Source organism: Cydia strobilella, chromosome 14 (assembly GCF_947568885.1).
Source record: "Cydia strobilella chromosome 14, ilCydStro3.1, whole genome shotgun sequence".
In the NCBI taxonomy this organism is placed as follows: Eukaryota; Metazoa; Arthropoda; class Insecta; order Lepidoptera; family Tortricidae; genus Cydia; species Cydia strobilella.
In genome coordinates, this window is record NC_086054.1 from 4,711,503 (window position 1) to 4,726,560 (window position 15,058).

Sequence of the window (15,058 nt, forward strand, 5' to 3'; positions counted from 1 at the left end):
GCATCCTGGCCATGTATGCTGACAGGTTAGATGGGGCATACCTGAACCACTGTAGTGCACTCCACATGTGCTTTAAGTGAATAGATGTATAAAATATTACTGATCTCTGTTCTGTTTTTAATTAATTTAATTTATTTAATTGTAATTATGCTTTGTATGTAATGTGTGGACCTATGTTGTCTTTTAATAAACTGATTTATTATTATTATTATTATAAAAAGTTTGTAACAAATTGAGTTTTACCACAGCCACTAGGACCTGCGACAATGGTTGTGAAAGGATGATAAAAGTGAATCATTATTAAATATCGTAATATATGTGTGTGGGTGTGTTGATATGATAACGGATGGACTTTAAATGGTACTATTCAGAAAGATGATTACTATTTAAACAACTCAGATATAGTAGAAAAAAAAGGATGAGTATAAAAAAAAATTTATTTTTGTTAAAACTTTTTTATTGTTTTTTTTACACTGTCAGCGCTTCGGAAATTCTTTTCATTGATGAGAAGAAACGCCGCAATAAACTCATCAAAAATCACCTTTACCACCACCAGTTAAAATTTAACACAAAAAAGATACTTAAACTAAACAATTTTTACATATCTAACACAAATAATACTTAAAAGACATGCATTTAATTAAAAATAATTTAATTTTTTTTTTCTTATTTACAAAAATACCTTAAAATATACAATAAAAGAAAATTATTTTTAATTTTTATTTTACATGCTTACAAGTAATATCTTAAAAATATACAATGTACAAACAATAATTTGGAATTCGAATGTTCTGTGTGATTATATTACAACTTTGAAACTACAATTATTGTGGTATTTTATAATGACCCCACGCAAGAGTGTCAGAAGAGTTTTCTAATAAGTATCGTTTTGTATCATCATGCGATAATGATATTTTATTTATTTTTTGAGTGAATATTATATGTTTTATAGATTTAAATCTTAGCATTTGAGCGCGTTGCACATTTTTATTAAATAGACACGTTTTGTAATTATCAAGAGTAAATTTTTTTCTAACACATATATTGACCCCTTTGGCTTTTGATAAAACACCGTATTTTTCAGTTTTCTCATCATTCTCATCATATTTTTCAACATCTAAGGCATACATTTTAGATCGCAGACCTACAAACTCTTTGAACATTCTACCATTATTTTCATCTTTGAAAAATCCTAATCGCTTTTTATTTATTAATGGCAAATCATATTTATTGTTACGAGGATAGTCAGATGTATCAAAATATAAATTAAGATCTGATTTTATATCTGCGTAATAATTTTCCGTGAAAATTTGATATACTAAGCTATCTGTATCTGTATAAAGAAGCTTAAGATTGTCTGGATATTTAGTTTTCATGTAGTTGTAGTGAAAGTCATACATCAAAGTTTTCGATATATCTAATACGCAAAATCCTAAATAAATCGGTTTATTATAAAATATTTTAGTTTTATTCAATTGAACGGCTACTAAATTCTCAGAAAATATAGATAAACTATGGAACTCAGGTTTCGCTATCAAAGTTTGAACCCCCTGCGATTTCCCTCGATTTTCCCAGTGATTTAACAATTTGACATTTACGCGTTTTGCAACATTTTCCATGGTCTTACCGAACACTGAATTATTCATTAGTTTAAAGAAATCTTTTTCAAAATCGGATGATGCCTGCGATCGCATGTGGGTGTTCAAATCTATGTAACTTTTTAACCACATAGACTGCTGAAATTTAAGAATGCGATGGATTTTACTCAATTTCAAACCATTCTTCAAACACTGTTTTAGGTTTCTATAATTAATGACATAATTCGTTTTTCTATTTAAATTAGGAATTAATTTTTTTTCTTTGGAATTACCCAAACAAACGTTTTCAGGACAGAATGGCAAGTCTGAATGAGAGTTATGCAACTCATTAGGGTATTCGAGATCAACTTCTAAAATGAAACCATGATCAGCGTCATCAGATATATTAAAGTCAGTATCTGTATTGACCCATTCAAATTTACCGGTAGGAAGACATTGAGACATAGCCCACCCGTAAAGGTTATTTGCATCAAAATACATAAGAAATGACGATGGGATATTTTGATCATAATCTTTTAAAAATGTATTATTAGCTTTCGCGTATCTATTACTACATTGTGATATGCCACCTAGAATATTTTTTGCTATAAAGGCTATTTTATCAATATCAGTTAGGAGTTCTAGTTTTATTTTTGTAGTTCTTAACATTGCATCCCAACTTAATCCCGGAGCAGTATAATAATGAGCGGGGTCTAATCCATACGTCTTAAGACAAAGGTTTCTAAAATTTTCAAATACATCAGTTAGTAACAGAACATCGGTTTTTAGATATAAATCGGAATAATCCCCCATATTTTTGCATTGAAAATGAGACCAAACATCTTTTGCGTGATCATAATCCTCTTCTGAGATGTGACTATCAGACAAGGAACTAAAGAATTCCTCTTTAGAAGGAAGAAAAGTTAATTTTAAAGAATTGTATGATGAAACGTATTCATAGGGATAGACACCCTTTCGTAATAAGCGTTTATAATCATCCTCACGTGAGAAATTCAATTTTAATTCATGAAATTGTTCAGGCAACAAGTTTTTTGCCAATTTGTCAAGACTACTGCACATAAATTTAAGTGAATCGACAAATCTCAATTTGATTGTGCGATTATTTATTTGCAAGCTCTTAGAAAATGAAATGTATTTCTCTTTGTTCTCTGGAATCAATTCAATGTCGCCTTCCGCCAAACCAAGCCCATGTACAGTCAAGGGCAAAGATATATATGCAAGTTATGTTAAAAAAAAATAGGTAATCATAATAAGTTTAAAATATATATACTCATACAAATAGTAATAAATATGGAAACTACAATGGCTGCAAAAATATGTATAAGGCAAGTTCAAAAACTTATATAACATGAAAGTTACATAAATCCTGCAAATGATGCAATATATTGTACTTATATTTATGTCATTAAATATAGATTCAGTAAGCAGTACAGAAATATGTTTACAAAATATAAACGTGCGAAAAACAACTTTACTGTCTTGTGACACGAAACAAATTTGAATACAATGTTTTGACAATTTACGAAAACAGTGCAGACTTGTCATTGTAATTCATTGTATACGTTTGTCTCATGTTTTTACCTGTCACTTCGTTTTTGGAATCACGTGTTTACAGATTTTACTACATTGAAGCTACCTTAAAGTACTTAGGTCATTCATACACTATATAATAGGTATATTGTCATGAAACATATTAAAAGCAAACCATACCCCCACAACGCAGTGTGGGTTTTAAAACATTTGTAAAAGTGGCCGGTGGTAGCGACCACTAAATGTTAATAAACAAAATCTCAAATATTTATTTGAAAACATAATATACAGCATAAAACAATAAATACCAACTACTTAAAATTACAATAAATCTAAATAAATATAAAAATAAAAGTAAACTAAACTAAACTAAATCTAAAAAAGGCCCCTGCGGCAAGGTCCCTAAGAGGCTGGCTGCGTTACCCCACTGAACTGCCAGACTGATGCGTTGAGCGAGGTAACTGCCAGCTCTCAGGTCCCCAGTTACGTCCCTGAGTCTCTTTGCAAGGTCTCCAAAGAGACTTAGAGCGCCAGGACCCCACGGACCCAGGGTCTCGACGCCGAAAGGAACAAACCTGTATTCGGCACCGAGACCGCGGTATTTGCCCACCTTTGCATTTTCGGCCGCCTCCGCAGCAGCTGCCGCCCTCAAAGAGGTTCCGTGGGTATGTGACGGGGCCAGCGTGTCTACACAGGTTGCATCCCACACTAGCACCCGCCCCATACTCCACGGAATCAAAGACATGCCATCAGGTCTCTTGCCGTCACTTCTCGATATGCCGGTCGGCTCCAAAAGAGCAGGCACATTGACCGATGCAAGAGACCGACGAATGATATCATTAAGGGCGGCATGCCTGGAGAAGCGGCCCGCGCTTCTCTGGCAGGAGAGACCGTGGTGACCTAACTGGTCTACGTCCGCACCACAGGGGCAACGATGAGGGGCACACACCGGAATACCTAAACGGAGGCAAATCGAGAGCCGGAGCGTGTTGGGCTCTAAAAAAGTTCCAATTTTAGGGGAAGGATGCGCACGGAGCCAGTGCCCAGCCTCTCTGGTGTCTACTGCCAAGAGTCTAGCTCTTTCCGCAGTGCCGTCGCACTGGTCGAGAAGGGTAGCAAAAGCCAATTTGCACACTGGGTCGTCCCAATTTCTTTGTGACTCTGGATGTTCAGGGATGTCTTGACCGGGACACGCACAAAGCCACGCATTTTTTGCGTCTTCCAAGCCCGAGATCTCATAGTTTGTGCGAAGTATTTTCCCTATGAGACCCAACGAACTATGGACCGACGACAAAAAAGCTGGCAAAGCTACACCGGACATCCTACGGATGCCTAAACCACCGTGCCTGATGGGAAGGGACCCTTGATACCAAGACCGGTCACTAAACTGAATGTTAAGGACTCTCTCTAAATTATTTTTAATTAAGTCATCTACTTGCGATAAAAGATCTTGATACTTCCACAAAGAGCAGCAACGGAGCACATATGTTAACTTTGGAATGAAAAGACAAAATTTTATAATAGATAGTGCATAATGGGGACTAATTTCGAGTAAACGATAAGAATGATCCTGGAATTTTGATACAGAATTTTGAATGTAATCAGGAAAACTTTCTTCGAATATTGGGGATCCTAGAAGGCAAAGTGTACGTCTATCGAGGATTTTTATATTGGGTGCCAGCTGATTGAACCTTTGTATCAAACTATTGACATCGACGCAGGAATCTGGAATGTAAAGTTCGCATTTATCGAAATTTAAAGTTAGTCCGATGGATCTGAATTTATCGTTTATCAAAGAAAGGTCGGCCAGTACAGAGTCCACGTCACCTCCTAGAGTCCCATCGTCCAAATACCATACATTGAATTTTGAAGACAAATTTTTAATGATTTGGTTTATCCCTAAACTAAAAATTGCCGGCCCCAGGGGATCTCCCTGCTGGCAACCGACTTCGGACGACAATTCGTTCGAACGATACATCAGTTTCGAAGGATCCCCATAACAATGTAGTAGGTAATTGTAAATTTCAGGAATGTGAGATTTAACCTCAGAAAGAAATGTATCCCTGTTTAAAGAATTGAATGCATTCTTGACATCGATTTTCAGTAAAACCTCACACTGACCGGCATCCAGATAAGACCGGAGGGCATGCACAGCAGCCTCGCAGCCTCCCTTGACCCCGAAACCTAATTGAAAAGGTTCAAAAGTTTTTTGCAACCTTGCAAAAATGTACCGAACTGCAATTTTAGACGCCAAACGGCGAAACGTTGAACCCACAGCGATTGGCCGTACACCTCCGTCCTTTTTAGTCAGTGCAATTAAATTTGCTCCGTATATAATGGGTACAATATCCGGGTGGATGCCGCCCGAGTACATAAAATTTATTAATTTAGCAATACATGCGATGAGTTGCACACCTGCATCTCCAACAGACGGGGCCGTCAAATCCTTTAGGTGTTGAGGAGCCAGGCCGTCCAAACCAGCCGCCGAACCAGTTTTAAACGAAAGGATGGCGCTGTAAACATCGACGTCTTTGATGTGCAGGCATGACTCGGTCGGTATCGGGGGATCAAAGAAAAAGGGGGTTGCCGGAGCGGTAGGGTGCTTATCCTGTAGGACCAATAGAGTGTCAGGGTTGTCTGGAGACAACACATCACTAGAGAAAAGAAGGCGAGCGGCACCTTTAAGATCTCCGTCACTGATCTTATTTTCAATGTATTTTTTTCGATTCAGAGTTGACGGATGTCCTTCTTGTACAGCCGGCGGGACAGAATGGGGTGAGCAATTATTTTTAATTTTTTGCGTCAATGATAGATTCTGATCGTCATCTTTAACATGCAGTATCGTATACGGAAAAAGAAGCAGGTTGTGCCAGACTTCAGGTGAGTTTGACTCGTAACACTTTTGTACCAGTTGTGCGAGGTGAGTCGCTACGGCGATTCTAGCCCCGCGAGGGATGCGCTTAACCACCTGAACGTTGTTCTTCAGTTGGCTGAGCTGTATATGAAAAGGATGAGTATGATGAGCCGGTAGCGCGTGACCTAAGTTCAGAGGCACATCATCTTGACTAACACAGGTGCGGTGAGACTTAGATTTGTGAATGTTCAAACCCTTAGGGGTTAGAAACGATTTTGAACATAAATGACACGGATATGTTGCGGTAGGTTGGGATGCGGCTTGCATAGTAACATATACAAATACCTATATATACAATTTCAAAACACTTTGACCTTTAAAAAACTAATACTATCTCTAAATGCAAAGGAAAACGCTTATAACACCAAAACAAAGGGCACAACAATGACAACAACAAATAAAGAAAAACAGTGCTTAAAATATAAATTCAAAAAAGATGCAGTTTGAATTCCTAAAATACCAGAAAAAATGTACTTGCGCTTTGCAGTTTAATCGTTTCAAAGTCACATCACAACTCTACACTTTACTTCCATTTTGGCAGTGATTTGGTTTCATCTGATTCATGAAATGTTGACCGGCTGAAAAAGAAAGCGACTTGCCAAATTGCCAGCCCAGTTTGGACTGTAGTCGCGCACGCAGCTGACGGTTGCAGAATAGTTCCTGTGGCTCTCTTTGGTTGCTTGGTGAATGTAAATGCGCGCTGGCTGATTGAAGGTGCGTAGGTGAACATGAACATGAAGCTAAGGCGATTTAAATCCGTAAGCTTTTAAATTATAAGTTGATATTGACAATGGTCATAACTCATGATTTCGTTGCTTCTCGTGTAATAATATAATCACAAATAAATAGCACTGTGTGTTGTTACTTCAGATCATGTGTTTAAAAACATCACAGAGTTGATTTAGCACGATATTTTAATTATTTTCCGCAGAGAAAACAAATATACATTTTCCTCTTGTCAATGTCAATGTCTAATAAGCTGTCCTTTCACGGGATTTGTTATCAAATCAACAAGTATTTGATTTCAAAATACACTTATTATTACACTTACTTACGCCTGTCAATAAGCAAAAAAATATTATAATTATTCAGTATGAGCGTATTTAAGCACTGCGGCGACCAAATGATTTCGTTCGTTTGTTCATGACCGTTTGAAAATCGAATGTTTTGCTTTTTTGTTGCATTTGACCTCTACGTAGGATGTAATCCATAAAAATGAAGACAAGAAACTCCTTCCGGTATCAAATTCGTGTTGTTTCTGTATTTACTAAATTTTAAAAAGAGAGCTGTATATACATGAAAAGATTTAAATTTGAGTTTTTAGGTCATTCATTATATTTTTACGTCAATGTAAAAATATAGATACGAAAAATCTACCAAAAAATATGTATACACAATTTTATTGCCTTGATATTAATACATATCTATACCGTTAACCTTAAAGGGCGTAAACATAGTGTACACTATGTTGTACATTCATTGAATATTGGGCGTAAACGCCATGTTATACGCTCTTTGCGACTAAGGGTATATTTTGTAACTCATCCAACGGGCTGGTATACGTATACCAAGATAATGAAACAAAATGATAAAGCAATGAAAATATTTTATTCGTTGAATCTATGGGTATATTCATAAACGCAATTACAGTGAGTTGGTGAATGACGGCATTGAATAAAGCAGGGGCCGGTACATCTCTCACAAAACAAATACGTTGGTTTTATTTGATCGTCCTCACAATCATCGTTATTTTCAAAAGTAACATTCTGGCCACAGTCGATGCATGCCCCACAAAATGATACGTCTTCATTATCAAGGTTGACCTTCATTGGCATTTGTAGGAGCATGTCCAGGAAAATGTCATGTAATATGGTAATAGGGAGAGGAAGCTGGAAAATTTCATTTCTTTTAATTTTTAACATGTTGCACGAAATTACTTGCTTATCGCTTAGCTTAGCTACAATTTTATTAAAACACAATGAATAGAGACTATACATTTTTCACCTAGTATGCTACCGTTGTGGTTGTAATAATGACGTTAATGATGTTTTAAACATTATTTATTCGTCGATATGCGTAACTTGTCAAAATTTAAAGTAAGAAGTTAAAGCTACCTAACCGTAATAAAACCTTATTTTAAGTCTATAAAGCTGAATTTAGAAATGCAGTGAAACACGATCAAATTGCTATGTTTTTAATAATAAAATGAAACAGTGAAATGTGTAAAGACGCTTATAGTATTATAGATAACTCAAACTTGAAACATCCTGTTCAACCATCCAGGCATAACTTAAAATATCTATTTTCATAAAATAAAAATATTCAACTCAATAACGAGTATACCCGCCATCAGCGTCTCTGATCGCTTGAAGTCTGTCTCTCATTGAGCCAACCATTCTTGAGCATACTTCTGTACCTCTAAACGAATCCCAAACATCAAGAACGTGATTCTTTAAGTTTTGTGTCGTTCTCACCATCGAAGGATCCCAGTGTTGAACCATCAAGCCCCACAAATTCTCTATGGGATTGATGTCTGGACTTTTAGGTGGCATTTTGATTAAATGGAGACCGCTATGGCCATTAATCCAGCTTTGTACTATTCCAGCGTTGTGTACTGAGGAATTATCTTGAACAAATTTGATAAGTCTGTGTCCGTAAACTATATTTGCAGTCGGAATTAATACTTGCCCTAATATATCTTTATAAGTCTGACTGTTTAATCGACCTGTAATTTCAACAAGTTCGCCTGGTCCACTCGCACCCATCCAACGCCAATATCCGACAGAAATACGGCCGCTCCTGCGATTAGGGAGAACATTGCCCTGTTCATATCGACTATGGTTAACACGCCATAAACGAAGACGGCCATCTGCACAAGACGTGAACACTTTCTCATCGACAAACAAAACATCATTAAAATCGTAGTTTAAATACTTGTTGGCAAAATTCAACCTCAATATTTTGTGTCTATCTGTTAGTTTTGGTTTTTTGGCAGGCATTCTGTGGTGCAGGCCAGCATCATGCAAGCGACGTCTTATTGTATGGCAAGACACATTCAATTGGGCAGCGTAAGTGCTCGTGTTCACAAATCTGCGATACCGAACGTCCTCGATCAACTGCTGATCCTGTAATAACGAGGTTTTCTTAGGACGGCCAAAGGACACGTGATTTACTACAGCACCCTCGTGTGCCCATCTATCCTTCCACAGATATACGGTTTTTCTCTGAAAAATAAATTATTCATCATAATTTTTTTAGATAACCTTTTAACTATAAAACTACTTTTAACTATTTTGACGAGAATTTCAACTCTCTAACTATAGGTATTACGGTTCAAGAGATAGAGCCTAGTGACAGATGGACGAACATACTTTGATGACTTAGTAGTAGGGTCCTAATCGAATCTGTTACAGGAATTAGAAAATGCTTTAAACCATGCGTGGTCTCATACCATACATCGGAAAAATAGTCTTAAATTAAGTTAAATCATTAGTTACTAATTTAAAGCATAAATCCCCATGCTAGATTATCGCGAAGTCTGCCGATATCTAAGACAATACTAGCGAATTTTGTTGATACCGATGTGTAATTCTAATAGCCCGAAAATTGCCCTGGCCAAAAACGTTGTATGGCGTAAGGAATATGTAGTAGGTATAAGCTATTCTTATAACTTTAAACATTACTTACCGAGACGCCCAATTCATCAGCAATGTCGGACACAGAAACGCCTTCTTCACATAAGGCAACAATTCTATGCTTAGTATGTTCACTTATGCGGTACATTTTTAAGAGATAATTTCCTAAACTAACTGACAATGTCCGTCAAACCTCAAAATTATATTTTCAAAACTAAATTGCAGCCATTTGTCAGGAATACTATTTAAAGGCCAGTTATCAATACAACTCAACATTATCAATAATTGTCTTACCTACTTGAAAGAAGACTCTTTACATAAGTGGCTGGCCACTTGAAAATGAAGTATTGCCGTAGGTGTGTACATGTTAATGGAAACGTGGGGTGTATACATATTAATGAATTTTATTTGATACCAAATTTATGCGTTGATTGATGAGGGCATCATATTGAACCTGCTGCTTATATACTTATCTTGCCAACAACGTATACATATTTATACACTTTTTGATGTTTCCTCATATATGATCTTACAGATGACGTCGTTTTTTGAGATTCTGTGATGTATATATATCTTTGCCCTTGACTGTACTATAAAATGACTATCATAGTTGCTCAAATTATGGAGAAATACAGGTACAAAATTAGGTGCCCCGTATTTTTCAGAACAAAATTTATGTGCCACTCCTTCATAAAGACCAGTATGGTCATTATAGGAAATGACGGAATCACCGTTCAAATTTCTATCACAAATATAACATGTACTACTCTGAGCAATATGCACATTATTTGCATTAGATAAAGGCAATGGAGTTTTTACAAAAGTATTCCTCCTACAAATGGCTTTTAAGTCTTTTTCCATACACTTCATAAATTCCTGGGTGCAATTTTTACCTTTATATGTTCTGTACACTGACAATTTATCATTATAAGAACACTTAATGTAGTATCCAAAACTATATACCTCATGTTTTTGTACATTTGTTGTCGAGGATGTAGTAGGATCATTCGAACGTGTTTGAATCGGGTTTAGAAAGGCTTCGAAATCGGCATAAACAACAAAAGGTACCCTTAATTTACGTTCATAATTATCGAAGGTAACTTGATTGGAGGAGACGTTTTCATTGAACCAGTTTTTCTTTTTATTCTGCTCTGAAGGTAAATGTGTACAAACATGGAAACAATCGTTTTTTTGATGGTTCATTAAATTGTCGCGAGTTGTAAAGTTCGACAAGCAACCATCACAAATATGTGCAGCATGCTGTGTATTTGATAATTGTTTAGATACTAACCTAGATAAATTTTTGATATAGCAATAATGCCCCGCACTGTTTTTGGTTATGTACAATAAGTTCAAGTGGGTAGCTTTTTTGCACTTAGTTAAGTGTAATGGACCTATTACGTCATGTTTTTTACTTTGAGAATTGTATTCAAGACCAAAAACGTTTATACTTATATCATTCATTTTTTCAAATTTCTGAATATCTCCAAACTTAAGTGGGAAAGTTAAATTTCTAAAATTTAATTTATTTTTATGCGCTGTATACGATTTCGTAGTGTTTGAACGATGACTTGTAGGTGAATATAAACCTGACAATACAGCCCACCTAAAACATTCATGATCGCTATTTTTTACATTAATAACTACTTTTTTGTTCTGAATATCACGTGGTAATTCGATATAAGAAGAACCACGCAATGGATTAAATTTGTTTACATTGACATCTAGATAGTTAAATTTTACTAAACTCCATCCACTGTCTTTTCTCTCAAAGTTAGATAATTTTGTTAATATATCTTTAACTACTGACTCGAAAATATCATCTTTATCACTGCTAGCATCAACTACATTGTTACATAATTGGAAATCAAACGTGTTATTTACTTGCTTGCTCTCTTGAGTAAAATCCGCATTTAAATTTTTCGGGAGCAAATGGCTGGTGAACATTTTCATTTAATAATATTCTGTAAGTAGCCACCCTATTCTTAAAAGCGTTTTCAATTAACTGAACATTAACCCATTCGATGTCAGCCCTTAAAACATTATTTTTGTGAAGATTACTATTTAAATGATTTTTAAAATATCTTTTTGAGACAAACTTATTACACACAGAACATTCAATTTCATGATTATTTTTTGTACTCACAATGACATCGGGGACTGGTCCGGATGATGTTGATGCTACAGATTCAGCAGCTGCTGGGCGGTTTTTCTTTACCAAGACTTCTTCAGTTTCCAAAACTGCAGCTGTCCTCTTTACTCCCCGTCCTATTTGTGAAGATCTATAACAATAAAAAATAAAAATAAATAACATTGTCAGATACAATAAAAATAATGACATAAATGGTTAGTTGTTTATATACTAACTTAAGTCTTTTCGACACTGCCGACAATAGGCCTGCATCATCAAAACTCCATCAATTACCTCTGATGACGGAGTATTCCCCTTGGAATATTTGATATGACCATCACATGGTGTATAATACGGTCGAATATCAGAATCTTCCACTAAAGTGTAAGGTAATTTATTTGATATGTACCACATTCTTATATTTCTGTGAAAATATGCTAAAATAAATTCTTTACTTAATTCCTCAATCTTATCACGAGGTGAAGTGAGACCAATATGATAGTAAGTAAACGCCATGATGCAAAATAATATCACAATACAAGCACGATGCCAAAACACTGAATGATCTCAACTCGAGATACCCCGCTTATATAAGTAGCCCTCTCCCACCTCACGTTTATCCTAACAATAAGTTCAAGTCACAACAAATTACAAACCATCCTTTTGTTAAACAGGTACTGGTTAAGTGTTATAAACATGTATGAACAGGAATATTTACAGTAAAATATTACTTACGCCTCTCGATGAAGTTGGCTCACAAGTCGGGCAGCCTCGCATAGATCTTCATTTTCTTCTATTTCTTCACAGATTCTGATAAGTTCAGGATCGTAGACATCACAGCTCAAAGAGTCCATTATGAAATGGGCAATGTCCCAGTGATTTCTTTCATTTAAATAGTTGAGTACAGGTATAAGATTTCTAAGAGTGGGAACTGTAACCTTTACAAATCAGAAGTATTAAATTAAAACGTGTTGTTATGCGATACAATAAAAATAATCTCTTACGACGAAAAATTCGTTAACAGGTAAGATAACATCCTTTGTTACCTTTCATATTAAAAACATCAACACCATCCTTAAGTTAAGCTTAAATGTTCTTTAATTGTTCTACTTACAGGTTATTGTTTAGATAAGAAAAGAAATACCCCGTATCTTAAAGTGAGTTAATTGTTTTGAAATTTTATTTGTTCATCTAATACAATAACCTTTCTAAACTACACATAATTTTTATCACTTATTCTTATTATTTACAAAATATTTCATAAAACTTTTTGTTTTTTGTAATACGAAACAATACAAAAGAATATCTTACAGGGAAAATGTACTTAAGGAGAGGTAAGAAATGAGAAATACGTTAAAACAATCATTAAGCTACTACTATCGTAAAAAATTATAACTATCACTGTTTCTTATTATCTATAAAATATTTCACACAACTGTCCTTAGAAGCTAATTGCTTTGTGATGTTATATATAATATTTCGCGTATTTTGTAGTTCCAAATCGTCTTCCGACGCAAAATATTTCAATCTGAAGTCCGCGTGCTTCCAGTGTTCCATGGGTGGGACATTTTTAATATTTTGCATATCATATATCTCGATTTTAATCAAATGAGATGCATACGCCCCGTCGTCTTGTCCGGATGACACGTTTGCAACACCTTCTGGTGAACTTTTGCTCACATTCGAAGACCTTCACAACTCACACTTTAGCCTGCTTTTTAGGTCGTTCAAAGAAGCTGTCGATATTGTTTCCTGAACGTTTCTTTGCGAGGGCTTGTTTAACATTGAGACCAAGCGTACCCTCTTCATCGCTTGATTCGTCTTTATTATCCGGGTAGTAATAGTTCTTGAAAGTATTTTCAGTGAACTGAAACAATATAAAACAATAATTTACACACTGTTTACAATCTTGTTAGTTAAAACACAAAGAACACAAGTGAAAACAAAAAAAATAAGTTACGGTATGAAAGACATACTTACATCCATTGTTGGGTCTTTCTATGAACACTTTAACACTTCACTGTTGAATCAACACTATATTTCTATATACTGCAATAGATACAAGGAGCTCTGATACAGACGACTGCCACGACAATAATACTTACTCATCCCCATTTCTCTTCGGCTTTTATACTGTGACAGTGAGCAGGACATAATACCGTTCAAATCATGTCCCAACAAGTTCATCTAATACAGACGCTCTCTTTACTAAAACCCAAATTCAAAAAAATAATAGGAAGAATGAATCCATTGTCAGTATGAAATATAATAGACATCTACCAATAAAGCAATTAAGCTGTTATAATCCCGTGGGAACTATTCGTCATTTAAACTTGGAGTGCCCACAAAGTTCTCTGAGCTTGTGCTGTCAGCTAATAACTGGGCCGAAGGAATATGTGTTAAGTGTTGGCGACAGAACTTTCGTTCGGGCCGGGGGAAAACCCGCGTCAGCGGCCCGCCCCCGGCATAAAAAACTTTTGTTTTATTACCAAAATGTTCGGGGATTGCGATCCAAGACTGGCATGTTTATTCAAAATGTTACCATCAGTAAGTTTGACATCATTGGCCTTACTGAAACCTTCCTGACAAGCTCCGTGCGCGACGGTGAGCTCTTCCCCAGTGGGTGGCGCGTGGCGCGCCGAGACCGCGCGGGCGACGCTGGCTGGGGCGGGGTGCTGCTGGCCGCACGCGAGCGCTACTCAATGCGTGTCCTTGATGACATCGATGGCCTTACCGTAGATATGGAGTTGTTATTTGCAATAATTACTTATAAGGATTTGAAATTTTTGTGTTGTGTCGTATACCTACCTCCAAGCTATAATACTGAGCAGTATACGAATGTCTTGACATGTATTGAGAATGCTGTATGTGCTTATCCTGACTTATGTTTCATCTTGTTTGGCGATTTTAATCTCAATTCATGTTCATCTAATGTAAAAAGTGACTTTGATATTTTTTGTGACTTTTGTAAATTGACTCAGTATAATAATGTTTTTAACGACCACGGGGGCATGTTAGATCTCGTGCTGAGTGATTTAGATGGGAAACTGCTGTCGGTATATACTTGTTCTGATGAAATGCTAGTACCGATGGACGCGTACCACCCGCCCCTTGCGATTTTGGTGACATTTCCATGCGGCCTGCCTCCGCCGTCCGTGCCGCCGCGCCCGCGCGCCGCTTCCTGCCCGGACTGGAACTGGCGAAAGGCCGACTACGAAATGCTTTATTCGGCCCTGGCGGCTATTGAGTG